This window comes from Chlamydotis macqueenii, chromosome 1 (assembly GCF_036417535.1).
Source record: "Chlamydotis macqueenii isolate bChlMac1 chromosome 1, bChlMac1.mat, whole genome shotgun sequence".
Lineage (NCBI taxonomy): Eukaryota > Metazoa > Chordata > Aves > Otidiformes > Otididae > Chlamydotis > Chlamydotis macqueenii.
The window spans coordinates 139,506,792-139,524,208 of record NC_141556.1 but is presented as its reverse complement, the minus strand read 5'-3'; the positions used below and the strand labels follow the sequence as shown (position 1 = coordinate 139,524,208).

The following is a 17,417-nucleotide window of genomic DNA, read 5'->3' as shown; positions in this document are numbered from 1 at the left end:
AGAAAAGAATAATATATAAAATAAATATAAATACATTAAAACATATAATTTTAGTATATAATTTATATCTTATATATATCATATACTTTATATATAATAGGTATTTATATTAAAATATGCTTTATATATACTTCTTACATATATTGTATATATAAAACATATATAAACTTCAACATAATGATATATAAATGCAACATCAGTTTGTGAACTGCCCTACTATGTCCATTGAAGTTATAAATTAATTTACATATGCAATTATTATTATTATAGGTAAAAATTAATTGCAAACCTACTACCTGGATGCTAATATTGATTAATAAGATTTTTCATCATTAACCAAATACTATCCTTTTTTTTTTTTTTTTTTCCTCAGGAGATACTCCTATCAGTTAACATCTAAAGACTTTGCAACTCTTAACACCTTTTCTGTTCAGGAAAGTTTTATCAATGGTTAAATTTATTTCCTACAGAAAAAATAAAAGTAATACTATTTGTTTTCTGAAAGATTAATAATATCTTTTGCCTTAAAACTAAGACAGAAAAATTTCTTAGGCTATTGAGAAGTTAAAGGTTGTGAGGCAACTTAAAATTTTATAAGCCCTTATGGTTCTACAGTTCATTATTCCAATATCCAAGAACTAAGTGGGTAGGTGCAAGCTGTGTTTTTTTTTCTCATAATAGTGCAACTTAACTAGACGCATTTGGTTTGCAGATTGATAGCAGAAAATTGTATTTTCTTATCACCTTCTGGGTAGATAATGTACTGTGAAGGGAAACTTTAAATGTATACTAAAAATATCTGCAGGGAAAGAGGAACTAGTCACCTTACTTTGGCAGTGGTATAAAATATGCAAAAGATCAGAGCAGACCAAGTAAGGAGTTATCAAAGTAAAATAATATTGCAGCTATCATCAGGTTTACACTGTTTTGGTAACCACAAATTCTGGCATTTGCCTACAAAATTATAATAAGTGTTGATACAAAACATTGTTAAAATTGTATGTTTATTTTCACAAATTAGAAATATTTTTTGTTATTTACTAAACAGATTGAAAAACAGATTTTGTAGACTTAGAGATCTTGAAGATTTTTTTTTTTTAACGAACAGATGTCACAGATGTAACAAAAAGCATTTTCTCTACAGATAATTCAGGGCAGGAATCTGACACTTGTTGCATTTCATCATGGAAACATCTTACCCCATGCAGCCTATATGAAAATATTTTTCCTTTGACCATTTTTAAGAGGGAATATTTGTCTTTTTAACCTTTACAGTGTTATATTATGATTTGCATTATTGGCAGTCCATCTGTTAAATTATATGGGATGTTTTACAGGAGGAAAAAAAAAGAAAATGTGTGATGCCTTTTGTAGTCTACAAGTGGACTCTACATTTTGTTTTCCAAATAGACTTAAAGAAAACCTTGGGATAAGAAGTGGTAAGAAATTCAAACTCTCCACTGAAATTACAGTGCCATGTAAGTAAGGAATCTGAGGCAACTTTCAGTGTTTTAGCTCTAGAGATAAAACTGTACAGGTAGATCTCAGTTCCATAAATCTTTACACAGCTTTAGCATTACATGTGTGGTTAGCCTTATTAAACACAAAGAGCACAAGGCTTAGGAAACACATTAATAATTTTAAGACTAGACCCACATTTTTTAAATAATTCAGAGACCTTTAAAGGTGAAAAATGTTTTATAGACATTTGATATAGACAGGGTATTTTTCTTTCTTCTTCTATGTATTTTTTTCCTCAGGAATGTGCACAACAAAAGTATTCCTACAAAAATCAAACAGCAGAAGCTGATTACATTAACCTGTAGACAGAAACGGGTAGGAATTTTCTGACATAAGATTTTTTTTAAAAGGAAGCATGGATCAATCTAAATCAAAACTTATGTCATAGAAATTTAATCAGGAGTATTTTTTTCCACTGAAGGTTTAATTGATAGTCAGAATAAAAACAGTTGAGGAGGAGAGAGAAATGCAAACAACAGACTTCTTGACCAGGTTAGTGTGGGGTGTAGGAAATTCAGTTCAGTTTGGCTCAGATATACCTAAATGTCCCAACTTGCATAGCTTGATGTAAATAACTCACTACTGGAAACATTCTACAGATATACATGCCTAATTCAATATATATCAGAATATGTCTAATTCAATGTATAATATTATCAGAACAATTGGTTTCATTGTTAGGTAATAGAAAAATGTAAAAACATGGAATACTAGGGCTGACAGAAGATCATCCACTTTGGTCTTCTGCTTCTGGACATGCCTTACATATCTAAGTGATACCTGGAAAAAGTTTATACAGCCTCTTCGTAAATGATGAGAACATTTCCACAGCTTCTTCAGGCAATATGGTAAAATAATTCACTGTTCTTACTAGAAAGATTTTCTCAAATTAAATCAGTCTCTCTGACTGTGAATTAAACCTCTTGGTCTTTGTTCTCATTGCTTTTGATTACTCCCTTCCTTATGACAGCAGCCTTTTACATGTTTGCATAGTCATCTCTCCTTTTTCTTTTTTCTTTTTTTTTTTTTTTTTTTTCCTCTTTCTGTGTCCATCTGTAGACTAGAGAGACAGAAATCTTTCATTTTCTTTTCACAGGCAATCATTTATAAACCTATGGTCATTCTCCCTGCTGTACTCTGGACCCCAAAGACACCATCTTTACTCAGCACCATCTTTATCTTTTGTGAAGTTTGATACAGAGATCTGGACACACAGGATGTTGTAAACTTTGCCCTCCACATTCCTAGTTCTTTATATTGACTGGGTAGGGAATCTAGAATCAGCTGTGCTTTGTCAGATGAACTCTAGATTTACTGATTCTCCTTTATTCAAAAGATTTGTTAGAGGTCCTAATAAATCCATGTTGGCTTTCATTGGTTATATTGCTACACTTACAAATCAATAGGTTAAAATTCTAGTATTCCTGTTGGAACTAAAATAAAGCTAAAGAAGTTTTCTTGGCTCACTTTTATATCTATTCTTTCCACTGTGATATAAACCACATTGTCTGCTTTGGGTGTTCTTGGATACTATACGTGGCACAGTCTGCACTGGAACCACAGCATCCAGTCAACCAATCAAAATCCCCCCCCCACTGCCACACAAGGTAAGCAAGCAGGCAGAAGATGCCAATGAATGGAAAGTTGCAAGGGCAAGGCGCAGCAGGAGGAAGAAGAAGCTTCCCCAGAACCCCGAGGTGCCCCTGAAGAACCATTTTGCTGCTCTGCAGACTGAAGAAGTAAGATCTAGCACCTCGGGGGAGGCACTGGAGCCATGCAAGGTAGTCCAACCAGTTGCGTGATAACTAGTGCTACCAAGAAAAAGAGAGGAGTGGCAGTAGTGGGTGACTCCCTCCTGAGAGGTACGGAGGCACCCATCTGCCAACCGGATGCACTCTCTTGGGAGGTGTGCTGTCTCCCGGGGGCTTGTATCAGGGATGTCGCTGAGAGAATACGTAGCCTCATACGGCCCACAGACTATTATCCACTACTGGTGTTTCTTGTGGGTGGCAGCGACACAGCCAGCAGCAGCTGAGAAATATCAAAAGGGATTTCAGGGCCCTGGGTACAACAGTCAAAGACTCTGGGGCACAGGTGGTCTTCTCGTCAATCCTCGTGGTTGAAGGGAAGGGACCTGAAAGGGCCAGACGTATCTGGCAAGTCAACTTGTGGCTCAGGGAGTGGTGCTACAGGCAGGGCTTTGGGTATCTAGGCCACGGGGTATGCTTTGAGAAGCCTGGGCTGCCAGGGGTAGATGGCGTGCACCTAACTGAGAAGGGGAAGAGTGTGCTTGGACAAAGGCTTGCCAGACTCGTCCGGAGGGCTTTAAGCTAGTGTTGCTGGGGGAGGGGGAGCACAGTTCAGCCCACTGCTGTCAGCATGGATCCAGTGCCAGCACCAAGGGTCCAGAAGCTGAGGAAGGATCTCAGGTACGTGCAAATGAACTTAAACTGTGGTCCAAAAGAACTCCTGTCGCTCCAGCCAGCAAGTCGGCTATATCAGGGGCCCAGCTGAAGTGTCTCTATACCAATGCACGCAGCATGGGAAATAAAGAGGAAGAGCTGGAGATGCATGCACATGAGCAGGGCTATGACCTTGTTTGCATCACGGAGATGTGGTGGGATGACTCGTACGACTGCAGCATCAACATGGAGGGGTATAGGCTTTTTAGAAAGGACAGGAAGGGGAGACGAGGAGGGGGTGTTGCTCTCTACATCAACAACCGGCTGGAGTATGTGGAGCTCTGCCTGGGGATGGAGGAGGAGCTGACAGAGAGCTTATGGGTCAAGATTAGAGGATGAGGACGGACAGGGGACATTACGGTGGGGGTCTGTTACAGGCCGCCTGGCCAGGAGGACAGAGCAGACAAGGCGCTCTATAGCCAGATAGGAGCAGCCTCACGGTCACAAGCCCTGGTCCTCATGGAGGACTTAACCATCCTGACATCTGTTGGAGAGACAACACGGCAGGGCACAGGCAGTCCAGGAGGTTCTTGGAATGCATGGACGACAACTTCCTCCTGCAGGCGATAGAGGAGCCAACAAGGAGGGGTGTCATGCTTGACCTTGTGCTCACCAACAGGGAGGGACTGGTGGGGGATGTGAAACTGAAGGACAGCCTTGGCTGCAGTGACCATGACATGGTGGAGTTCAAGATCCACGGGGCAACGAGGAAACTACACGGCAAGCTCTCTGCCCTAGACTTCAAGAAGGCGGACTTCGGCCTCTTCAGGGACCTGATGGGCAAAGTGCCATGGGAGGAGGCCCTGGAGAGAAGAGGGGCCCAGGAAAGTTGGTCCACATTCAAGGAGCACCTCCTCCAAGCTCAGCAGAGGTGCATCCCGATGAAGAACAAGTCGGGCAAAAAGGCCAGGAGGTCTGTATGGACAAGCAAGGAGCTCCTGGACCAACTGAAAGTGAAGAAGAAAGCCTACAGAGGGTGGAAGCAGAGTCAGGTAGCCTGGGAGGACTACAAAGAGGCTGTGCGAGTGGCCAGGGATCAGGTGAGGAAGGCCAAAGCCTTGATGGAATTGAATCTAGCCAGGGATATAAAAAGCCACAAGAATAGCTTCTATAGGTATGTAGGGGACAAAAGAAAGTCCAAGGAGAATGTATGTCCCCTCCGGAAGGAAACCGGTGTCCTGGTTACCCAGGACATGGAGAAGGCTGAGGTACTCAGTGACTTTTTTGCCTCAGTCTTCACTGAAAAGGGCTCTTGTCTCCCACCCAAGCTGTGGAAGGCACAAGCAGGGACTGCAAGGATGAAGAACCGCCCACTGTACTTGAAGAGCAGGTTCAGGAACATCTAAGGAACCTGAAGGTGCACAAGTCCATGGGACCTGATGAGATCCATCCGCGGGTCCTGAGGGAACTGGTGGATGAAGTTGCCAAGCCGCTAGTCATTGTATTTGAGAAGTCATGGCGGTCTGGTGAGGTCCCTGATGACTGGAAGGGAAGGAACCTAACCCCCATTTTTAAAAAGGGGAACAAGGAGAACCTGGGCAACTACAGGCTGGTCAGCCTCACCTCTGTGCCTGGCAAGGTCATGGAGCAGATTCTCCTGGACACCATGCTAAGGCACATGGAGAGCAAGGAGGTGGTTGGTGACAGCCAACATGGCTTCACCAAGGGCAGATTGTGCCTGACCAATTTGATGGCCTTCTATGACGGGGTGACAGCATCGGTGGACAAGTGACGAGCAACGGATATCATCTGCCTGGACTTGTGCAAAGCTTTTGACACTGTCCCGCATGATATCCTTCTCTCTAAACTAGAGAGGCATGAGTTTGATGGACGGACCACTCGGTGGATAAGGAGTTGGCTGGATGGCCGCACTCCGAGAGTGGTGGTCAACGGCTAGATGTTGAAGTGGAGACTGGTCATGAGTGGCGTCCCTCAGGGGTCTGTGTTGGGATCGGCCCTGTTCAACATCTTTGTAGATGACATGGACAGTGGGATAGAGTGCACCCTCAGCAAGTTCGCTGATGACACCAGGTTGTGTGGTGCCATCGACATGCTGGAAGGGAGAGATGCCCTCCAGAGGGACCTGGACAGGCTGGAGAGGTGGGCCCGTGCCAACCTCATGAAGTTCAACCAGGCCGAGTGCAAGGTCCTGCACCTGGGTCATGGCAATCCCAGGCACAAATACAGGCTGGGCGGGGAATGGATTGAGAGCAGCCCTGAGGAGAAGGACTTGGGAGTGCTGGTGGATGAGAAGCTCAACATGAGCTGGCAATGCGCCCTTGCTGCCCAGAAGGGCAACTGCATCCTGGGCTGCATCAAGAGGAGCGTGGCCAGCAGGTCGAGGGAGGTGATTCTCCCCCTCTACTCTGCCCTGGTGAGACCCCACCTGGAGTACTGTGTCCAGTTCTGGAGCCCCCAACATAAGAAGGACATGTACCAGTTGGAGAAGGTCCAGAGGAGGGCCACGAAGATGATCAGAGGGCTGGAGCACCTCTCTTATGAGGACAGGCTGAGAGAGTTGGGGCTGTTCAGCCTGGAGAAGAGGAGGCTCCGGGGAGACCTGATAGCGGTCTTCCAGTACCTCAAGGGGGCCTACAAGAAAAATGGGGAGGGGCTGTTCAGTAGGGCCTGTTGTGACAGGACGAGAGCTAATGGTTTTAAAATAGAGGGACGTAGATTTAGATTGGAAATTAGGAGAAAATTTTTTACAATGCGAGTTATAGAACACTGGAACAGGTTACCCAGAGAGGTGGTGGATGCCCCATCCTTGGAAATGTTCAAGGCCAGGTTGGATGAGGCTCTGAGCAACCTGATCTAGTCAGGGATGTCCCTGTTCCTTGCAGGGGGGTTGGACTACATGACCTTTGAAGGTCCCTTCCAACTCTAACCATTCTATGATTCTATATTAAAATGGAATTATATCTTTAATTGCCTCTCTGGTTATTATTACATGGGCAAATTAAATCTATATCACAGTATATCATAAGAACAAACTTCCGTTTATTTATCTCCTTCACTACGAACACTTTTGTAACTCTAAAACCCAACAAATAGCAATTTCCCCTTGTCATATAAAATGATCTTTGAAGGAGATTTAAAAGGGTCAAAAGCATATTCTAATTAGTGGAAATACAGAAATCTGAGAATTCTGGTTTTGCTTTCAACTCAGTGCCTTTCTAATATCATATTTCTAACAGAATTTTTGCTTCATGCCAGGGTGTAATTCTTTGGCATATTCCTCTATCCTAGAATGTCATTTTCCCTTTCCTTTCTATATGACTGCTTCCTTCCTAACTAATTCCTTACATCTCGTAAATAATGTAATTAAAAAAAAAATGACCTAACCACAACATTGTTGCAGGTAAACACTATGGTCCCTGCTTGAGAATTATACCTCTCCCATATTTCAGTCTATTCTACCTCTCCAACATGTCATCTCTTTGAACCTACTGAAGTATTTGTACAGTTTCTACCACAATGTGTGCTAATTCTTGGTTGGTATTTAGGATATAGTTAGTGTGATAAATATAACTAGAAATTAACTGTATTTTATTTTTTTTTAATTGCTGTCACCTTCGACAGTAGTGAAAATATCCAAGGGGAGAAAAAAAAAAAAAGAAGAAAAAAGTTCAAAAAAAAAGATCACTGAACTCAGAGAATACTGCAAGTACTTTGGAATTTTTTTTTTTTTCCCTCCAGAACCATAATCTGTTCTACTTTTCAAATTATACAGGCAGCAAGGATAGAGGGCCCCTACTAGGACTAGGAGAAGATCAGGTTCAAGACCATCTAAGACACCTAAACATACACAAGTCCACGTGACTCGATGAGATGCATCCCGGGGTGCTGAGGGAATTGGCTGATGCATTTGCTAAGCCCCTCTCCTTCACAGCTGAAAAATCATGGAAGACAGGCAAAGTCCCCTCTGACTGAAGAAAAGGAAATATCTTATCCATTTTTAAAAAGGGTAGAAACAAGGACACTGCTGACCAGCCAGTCCCACCTCAGTGCCTGGGGAGATCATGGAACAGATCCTCACAGAAGTTCTATTGAAGCATATGGAAGACAGAGAAGTGATTATAGACAGCAACATGGCTTCACCAAGGGCAAATTGCGCCTGAATAATCTGAGGGCTTTCTATGATAAAGTGAGTGTTTCAGTAGACAAGGAAAGAGCAACTGATGTTATCTACCTGGACTTTTTTAAGGCCTTTTGTATAGTCCCCCATAACATTCTTGTTGCTAAATTGGATAGGTATGGGGGATGGATGGACTGTTAGATGGATAAGGAACTGGCTGGGTGGCCAATTCAAAGAGCTAAGGTCAATGACTCAACGTCAAAGTGGAAACCAGTAAGCAGTGGTGTCCCTTGAGAGTCCATACTGGGACCAAAACTATTTAATATCTTCATCAATGACACAGAAAGAGGGATTGAGAGCACCCTCAGCAAGTTTGTGGATAACACCAAGAAGAGTGGTACACTCAGTACACTAGAGGGAAGGGAAGCCATCCAGAGGGACCTTGGCAGAGTAGAGAGGTGGGCCCATTCCAAGCTCATGAAGTTGAACAAGGCCACTTGCAAGGTCCTGCATCTGAGTAGTGGCAATCCCCAATATCAGTACAGACTCAGGGATGAATGTATTGAGAGCAGCCTTGTGGAGAAGGATTTGATGTCCATCATACTGGTGGATGAAAAACTGGACATGAGCCGGCAATGTGCACTTGCAGCCCACGAAGTCCGTCATACCCTGGGCTGCCTCAAAAGAAGTGTTGCCCACAGATTGATTCTTGTCTTCTATTCTACTTTTGGGAGACCCCACCTGGAGTACTGCAGTCAGTTCTGAGGTCTGCAGCACAGTAAAGACATGGACCTGTTAGAGCAGGACTATGCAAATGGTCAGAGAGCTGCAATGCCTCTTATATGAGGAAAGGCTGAGAAAGTTGGGGTTGTTAAGTCTGGAGAAGAGAAGGCTGCAGGCAGACCTTATTGTGGCCTTTCAGTACTTAAAGGGGACTTATAAGAAAGATGGAGAGAGACTTTTTACCTGAATCTGTAGTGATGGAACAAAGGGCAACAGTTTAAAACTGAAAGAGGGTACATTTAGATTGGATGGAAGGAAGAAATTGTTTACAATGAGTGTCATGAGATACCAGAACAGGTTGCCCAGAGAAGATATGGATATCCCATCCCAGGAAGTGTCCAAAGTCAGGTTGGACAGGGCTTTGAGCAACCTGATCTAGTGAAAGATGCCTTTGCCCACGGCACACGGCTTGGACTAGATGACCTTTAAAGGTCCTTTCCAACTCTCATGGTCCACTCAGGACTCGTGATGGTTCTTTTACTGCAATCTTGAAGTGCAAAATTAAGGTGAACATGCCAAAGAGGTGGGTTTCAATCAAACAGTACAAACTTTATTATTTTGCCCATAAAGCTGCACATGATAGATAAAAGGGAGTGGAAAGAAAAGATAAGTAAAGATAGGAAAGAGGATAATAGGTACCGCCGTGGGTCCAAGGTGTCCTTATGGTTCCGGATCCAGGCAGTGTCCCACCGGTCTTCACAATGGATGTTAATGTCGATCCTTGGTGGGGAGAGCGCTCAGGGGTCTCATTGTTAGGAGTTGACCTTTTATGCTAAGTAACAAACCTTGCTCCTCCTTTGCTTCGATGATCTCCACCTTTCTCAGAATTCATTATCCTGAGCAAAGTTCTGAGACAGCTGTTGCCATCCAACTTCCCTGATAGCAGCTATGTGGTTATCTTAGCAGCTCAGGTCCTTCCCTTACAACGGAGAATGGACAGTCCATTCAGTCCTCATTCCAGGAGTGTTACACCTCTTGCTTCCATAGAAACCACATTGCACTCATGGGAGCAGCAACTGTCTCAGGCAGACTGCTCACAGCAACTCATACCAAGTTCTGAGCCTAACTTTTAGGCCACATCAAATCCATAGTCCAACTGGAGGTGCCATGTCCCCCATGTGCCATGTCACTGACGTGCCGTCTCCTTGATGACAAGGTTGAGACAATGCTGATCTTCTGACCGACTCTTACACCAACCCAAACCATTCTATGATTCTATGATTCTATGATTCTATGACACTATGACTTAATATTTGCAATAAGTAGAAGTTAACGTTCTACTCATAGGAATTCAGAAAACTTTGTAAAGAGACAAAATCACAGTGCAAGATAGGTAGGAAATCCTACAAGTGCTGGAGTAGTTGAAGAACTCTTTTGCTAATGTTCCAGGCTTTGCTATATACTAAGTTTAGTTCTACAGTCAGGAAAAAACCTCTTTTGAAGTTAATATTCAGACAGTATACAGAAGGCAAGGACTACTGATTTGATCTGGGAATATTTAGTCATTGTCTACAATGATGTTTTTTTTTTTTAAATAAGAGAGTATATTTTTAATAAATTCCTTCTGATGCTACTAAGATGTAATAACTATATAATTTTATAGTGCTATGCACATATATTAAAGCAGATAGAGGGAAACTTAAGTAGGACATGGCTTTATAATGCTTTTCTGTATATGTGGGAGTTTTGCTACATGTATTTAGAAAATGCAAATTCCTAATGTGCCATTCAAGTTGTTGTATAATCTTCTCAGAAAAACGTAGTTTCCACAGCCTTTTCACTGGTATCAGAAAGCTTAACAGGAGTGTAACATCCTTGTATTCCTCAATTAAGATAAACTGAAAGCTATAATTAAGATAACAGCTTCTTATTACTTTGTTAACTTGATTATTTAATTAGGATAAAAAAACATACCATTTTGAAACATAATTTGAATTTTTAATCTTTTTTGGGTTATTTTCATTTGTTAGATCGATTAACAGCAAAACTAGTAACTCTGTGGATGTCTTTAAAATATAATTTTCATAAGATTGCCCTTAAACACCTTGATTCAGACAGCTGTAACTTGGCCAGTGTTTGCAGGGCTAATTAGTTCTCATGTAAAAGATTTTAAAAGATACGGAAAAATATTGCCAGAAATTGGCCAGATCAAGGGCAAAATGGACATCATAGATGCCTGCATTTTTTCCTGTTGATTTTTTTTTTGTTTGTATACCCAAAATGGACACTTTAAAAAGTTTGAATAATATATTTTCTCTAGGTTTTATAAAATCTTCTGCTAAAACCCACAGAAGAATTTGATTTAGAAATTATTATTTTAAACATAATCTCTAGTTAAAACCTAGCTCCATAAGTCAGTAAAATGCATTTTTTTACTACACATTTTAAAATAATGCTAACAAGTCTTAAATTCAAAGTTTTGATTTACAGATCTTCCTTGAATTTAGGATACAAATGACAAATTTATAAATCGAGAGTTGAAAACTGTTCAGTTAAGATCAGTATTATAAACTCCTATCTAATTTGAGGTTGACATTTCAAAAAAAAAGTAGCTCTTCAATACTATGTATCAAGACTCACACAGCAAGACACTTTAGAACAGACATTTTAAAAAAGCACCTGTATTTCAGGTGAGTAACACTCTGCATATGTAAAATGAGGCATAAATCCACTTATAACAGTGAACCATTTCTTTTCAAATATCCAGTGTTTTAGAAAGTTGAGAGCACAGAAAACTTAGTATAGAATTAATTTTAAGCAGCACTCTCCTAGCCCTCAGTGGATAGTCAAGATGGAAAAAAAATAGCTTTCACAAAATATAGGGCACAATGGAGAAGGTGTGACTCTAGCTGTTGCTCGGGTACAGGAATTGTCTGTTGAACAACGCAACTGTGGCAACAGCCATATACCCTGCCTCAAATTATATGATATGGTGCTGCACTTTTTCCATTACCTTTGCTCTAAATCTGGGTTAATAGATCAAGGACGCCAAAACTGTGTCACTTTACGATCATTCATATTGGCAGGGAAAGGCTGTGTCAGGTGCTATCCCTGTCACATAACAGACAGTGAAGGGGTTATAAACTGAAACTTCTTTAAGTTAGTTAGACACACAATTTCTTTCTCATCATCCTTTCTGGGTCATTGAGAAACTGCACTCCTGCTTTTTTCTCAGGTACTAGCACTATCCACTATCCAGGGACTAAGGCAGGAACAGGAAAGTACAAAGGTAAATCTTGTGTCCTTTTCATACAGGCATTCATGAATATGTTGGTTTTTGTTGATTTCCTATACTTATGACTGTGAACATTGCAGAATCTTTCATGTCTCTGTGGTATTTTACATACTATGAAATACAATGAAATGCTATCAGAGGCAGAATTTTATTACCACTTTATTATGAATGTTGGTGCTACTGCAAATGATAATTTCAGAACAAGGCACTTGTTCTTGCCTTATTACATTTAATCTGCTAGGTGAATTTTCTGTCAGAGGAAATGTTAGAATGGACTGCTGAAAACTGTGGTTATAGTCAGAAAAGTGGCTGTCAATGTGGAGCTTGTTATTTAACATACTGGCTATTCTTTGTGTAAATAATTACTACTTTGTTGTCAAAAGTATACTTTTACCATAGCTAACACTAGAGTACTAATTCAGCTGTAGAAGACATTCGATTTTACTCCATTTCATGTAGATGTTATTTTTGTTGATATTCTATTTTATTCTGATTCAAGAATCCTTATTATAGATGATGACAGTAGAGGAAAAAGGAGACAGAACAGACCAATTTTCTAATCTCAAATTGAATTCATTGGTCTGACAAGAAGAATAAAAACCAAATCGAACAAAAAAAAATTCCTAAAATCTGGTTGCTTTGATATCGAGTAAACTTCAATAGAAAAGGCTGAGTGAGAGTCAGGGAAGAACCCTGCATTCTCACACACTGTAAAAGCCATCACTGTCTAGAATACAGTCTCATTTCAAGGTCAAAATAAGATTAAGAATATTTTATTTTAAGTCCTCAATGTTAAATCCCTAATTACTCCTGTAAGTTACATCTGCATTACTAGAAATGATTCATATGTTTTCATAAAATGCCCTATATTCTCCCTCTCACCGTGCTTCCTGACTGGAAAAAAAAAAGGTGGTGTCATCTGTACTACCTAGTAAGAACAACATTTGTCCCATAATAACTATGCTCAGGTAGTGTCTGGGAGAGAGTTCATTGGCATGAGCCAGAACTGTGCTAGAGATTAGATGGGGAGGAGTGAGGTGGGGATCTATATCTACAGCTTTATTGAATGTTAAATTAAATTAAAATGAAGCATTTTTGTCCACAGATTAAATCTTAGTGACATCAAGAGATTAAAATCTTTTGAAAGCTTTATTTAAAACTGAAGCAAAACCTCTCACTCAATAAAAAAGTCTAATAGATGAAAAGTATTGGATGTCAATGTCCAGCAGTAAAAGGAATTAGGAAGCAAGAAAAACCAAAGGCTTTCTGAAAAAAAACCCAAAAACCTAAGCTTTTTCTCACCAAAATTCACTATGAATGGCTAAAGATCCTAACCAACAACATAAAAAAAAAAAAAGACAACTAACTGAAACAAGATTTCCTTTTGTGTATGAACTTCTAGGTGCAGTGGTTATATTAGGAATAGCACTTCACTAGTTCAGAAGTGCAAGATACTGTGTTTACTGTATGGAGCAGGAATCAAAATTGTACATCCAGTGTTTGTACATGCACTTAAGAGTCTGGCTGGTGAGTGAAGATGATTTAGCTCAAGAGCACTGAGAAGATTACCTCCTCTACCAGTCATCTGCTCCATCCTCTGGTTCACGGACAGCTGACTTAGTTGTTAACAAGCTCCTGACAACTAGAGTTCACTGCATAGACTAAAGAGAAATTAAGCCAAAAAAATAAAACAATTCATAATCAAATTGACCTTTGAAAGATTATAAGAGAAATTTAAATAGATTAGCATTTGATTCCAATTAAGCTTCGCATGGGTGGAGGACATAATCTTAAGGCATGACTTTGTCAGAAGCCCCAAGATATGCCATTTAATTTTGTACAGCCTAGTTCTTACCTAAAAAGAGCTCCTGTAGCTTTCTAATCATTTTTTTTTCAGTCATGACTAACAGCTGAAATAGTACTGCAAAAACCAGCATGGTCACCTTAATAAAACAATTGTCTGCTTTTTGATTGCAGTAACATTTGTACTACTGGTGAGGTAATATCTTAATCTAAGAAATTGTCAAAGTAATTTTCACTTTAATCCATTTGTTATGTTGTCAGAATTGTACCAAAGGGCTTTTGTGTAAAAAGCAATTGAGTCCTGGTAGTGGTCATTGCTACAAAGCTCACATCAAAAGTTCAGTGTCTGAAGTACATATTAAAATAATAATACATGGTATTTGTTCCCAAAGGGCATTAGTTTTCTAAGCAGTAAACATGAATAGTTAATCAATGCTTAACTAAATTTGTCTGTATTTGAATACAAGAAATAAACAATAGTAAAGTAGTGTCTGAAATTCATGTGGTAAAACATTGTTACAAATAATTTATTAAGTGTCTTGAAAGCTCCTTGTGTGATGAAGTGACATTATATTTCCATTGTTTTTCCTCTGAGATCAGTCAAGGTTCAAGCACTGTCAATAAAATAGCATTCACAGCCACTTACCCATCCTTCATGTAATAGCAGACATCATCAATCATTTCCGCTTCAAGAAAAGTTCAGCTCTGTCTACATGAGTTCTATTCAAGCGAACATCATTGTTGTATTTGAGTGCCCTATAAAAAGGAACTTGGCTGAACAACCAAACTGTATTTATCACTACTCTCCAAAATGGTATTGAGATGTATTTTTACTTTTTCTTTTCTTCTTCTTTTAGCGTGTATTTGTGTTTTGAACTTCTTCTTTTGCTGCTTTTGCTATATTCTGGGAAGAATAAATAAGTATATCTTAGATTCTGTTCTAACGATCATGACATCTGGGACTTGTCTTGTTGTCATTAAAATGTTACAGTTATTTTTTTTTGTTTTTGTAAAATGCAACTCTTGAAGGCAATAAGGGCCACTAATCAATAGAGACTTTTAAGTAACTTTGTACTCATACATAAAGTGCGAAGACTTGCAATAGTTTAGCAAGGAAATCATTAAGAAGCAGACACTCAGTCATTGAACAACAGAAAGATAAACATTTCCAGCAAACACCAGTGAAAGAAGGAAATTTTGATATCCCATACTGTCTGAAAGCAGAGAACTTAGAAGCTATGTTTGATTACCAGTATTCCTCAAAAAGGCCTGCAAATTAGTCATTAAGAGATTTCAAGGTTTGTTGTAAAACTAGAATCAATCACTGGTGTCTTCGTCTTTGGATTAAAACTTTCTCATTGCTTGTCTTCCATTTGTTGTTTTCAGCTTCTAGTGAAGATTAGTAGCTGATAGTGATGTCCTGGCTACAGAACAACCTAATGCCTGTTACTTGCTTGTGAAGAGAGTATGATACAGTAGAAAATGAAGAGTCTTCACTGTAAGGAGAAGAAATTGCATTGAAGGGGAAGCAACTCATCCCTACTGTCATTGCAAAAGAAGAAATCAGATGAGATACTCATTCAATGCATTAATTAAACAGCAGCCCTTACTAGTTCTGTGAAGTAATTTGTTCATGATATTGACTACTATTGACTACTTCAGAAATACTAATGTCCTCTTCCTGTTGGTCATCTAAAGGATATCATTTTCCAATGTCACCAACACTCTTTACTTTCTCTGACATAAACAGAAAGTTCTTTAGGAGTCGTATAGCACATGATGGAAGGAAGAAAAACAGGTAGCTAAATAACTACTTTCTATTATTTCTTTTATTGAAAAAAAGGTTGGATATTCACTAGTTTTAGAGGCTCTAGACAGTTTGTTAAATGATTTTCAAATCACTGTAATTTACTACATGGTATTCTAAAAAAGTCTTCACAGTTTCTTTTGGAAAAAGTAAAATATGTCACAGATTTCTTCTACTAACCATAAGGAATCTGTTTCTGAATAACACATGGTTTCTGTTGCTCCTGTCACTTTAATGGCCTTTTGACTTGGAAAACTTAAGACTTATTCCTCGCAGAATGGTATTTGGTGACTGTTTTGCAAAAAAATATTATCTCAGTTTTGTACAATTTTCTCCAAGAAGCAGGCAGATAGTTTTTAACAATCTGAGGTACTGATTTTAGACCAGTTCACAAGTATTTGAAGTTGATATGATTTACCTATGTTGATAGTGCACTTCAATTCTAGATCAGAGTTGTGCTGGTGATAGCTCAATAACTACATTGATTGAGTATAACTCTCTCTCTGAACCAGGCTCAGTTTTGGACTTGGCTGACATTAAATTCTGGTCAGCTGTGTCTCATTTGGTCTTTAATTGCCCTTGTCATCTCAAATGAGCTACAAGCTCTCAATGGCTCCTAGCAGTTTAAGAGTCTAGAGACAGTCAGGATTTGTACAAATAACACTATATAATACCATACCATACCATACTACATCGCACCACACCACACTGCAGTACACTATATAGTTATTTGATTTGATTTACATGTCCAACTCTCTAACCCCTTCAAGTTGGTAAGATTTGGGGTACTTCTGTTGTGAAAATAAATGCCTGTGAGAAGTCCATTAAAAATGTGTCTCCTTACTGCCTGTCTTACTATTGAGACAAAAGAAGATAAAGATTCTGGTCACACTCAGGTAGAGGTGACTTCTTTATTTTGTATCCTAACTAGTAGTGTATATTTTGTACAGAGAGGAACCAACTTACTGTGTAAGTAAGAAAATAGAAATACAGGAAATACAACACAATTCTTAGAGAATAAAGCTTATATTTATCGAATAAACAGAAAGAGAGGTAGAAGCCTTCTCAGACACCAGAAAAGAAGAAAAACGAGATTAGTCTGTGACAACAGATCTCAGACCATGCTTCAAAGAATATTTTAGTTCAGAAGAGTTTTTGAAGTTTCTGAGTTCCATTCCTTTCTTTAGGAGGACTATCAGTACAGCAGAAGGCCTCACCCAAGCCTGACTGTAATAAACTGAAACTTTTCCACCAACTATAGCAAACTTTAGAACAAATCCAGAGTTTGATTTAAGTTCACAACGTGCAGAGTCAAATTTCCCTTCCAATAATAACATGTCATTAGCCAGATCTTATAGATGATTACATGGGCCCAAAACTCATAAGCCGTATTCACAAAACTTTTGAGCTCAACATGTAAAAAAAAAAATCTCAGAAAAACAGCTGTTCTGTGACGTTTCTGAGCTGCAGCAGGAATGGAATCCTCCCTGTAGTTCTGAATCAGACAAAACCACAGTGCAATGGGTCCTTACATCAGTCACTGATGAGAGGCTGTGCGATTAGGACCATTAGGGTACGTCTTAGTATCAGAAATAGTCAAAATATAGATGCATCAATGACTTAAGAGGAAAATGGATTGAAATAAATTTTTGAAATGAATGAGTGGGAGCTGGCTGCTGCACTAGTGTCTTCCCTATGATTTCTTTTTGAACTCCTAAATTGTGACTT

General features: G+C 39.5%; 1 long non-coding RNA gene across 1 annotated transcript in view; it reads left to right on the top strand.

Moving 5' to 3' along the window:
- LOC147602295 (uncharacterized) overlaps positions 1 to 16,276 on the top strand; it is a 55,407-nt gene extending 39,131 nt beyond the window's left edge. Inside the window, exons 2-4 of the long non-coding RNA XR_015261251.1 lie at positions 2,618 to 2,786; positions 7,566 to 7,646; positions 15,269 to 16,276. This is a non-coding gene — a long non-coding RNA (uncharacterized LOC147602295). The remainder of the gene's footprint in view (positions 1 to 2,617; positions 2,787 to 7,565; positions 7,647 to 15,268) is intronic.
- Positions 16,277 to 17,417: the final 1,141 nt, after the last annotated feature.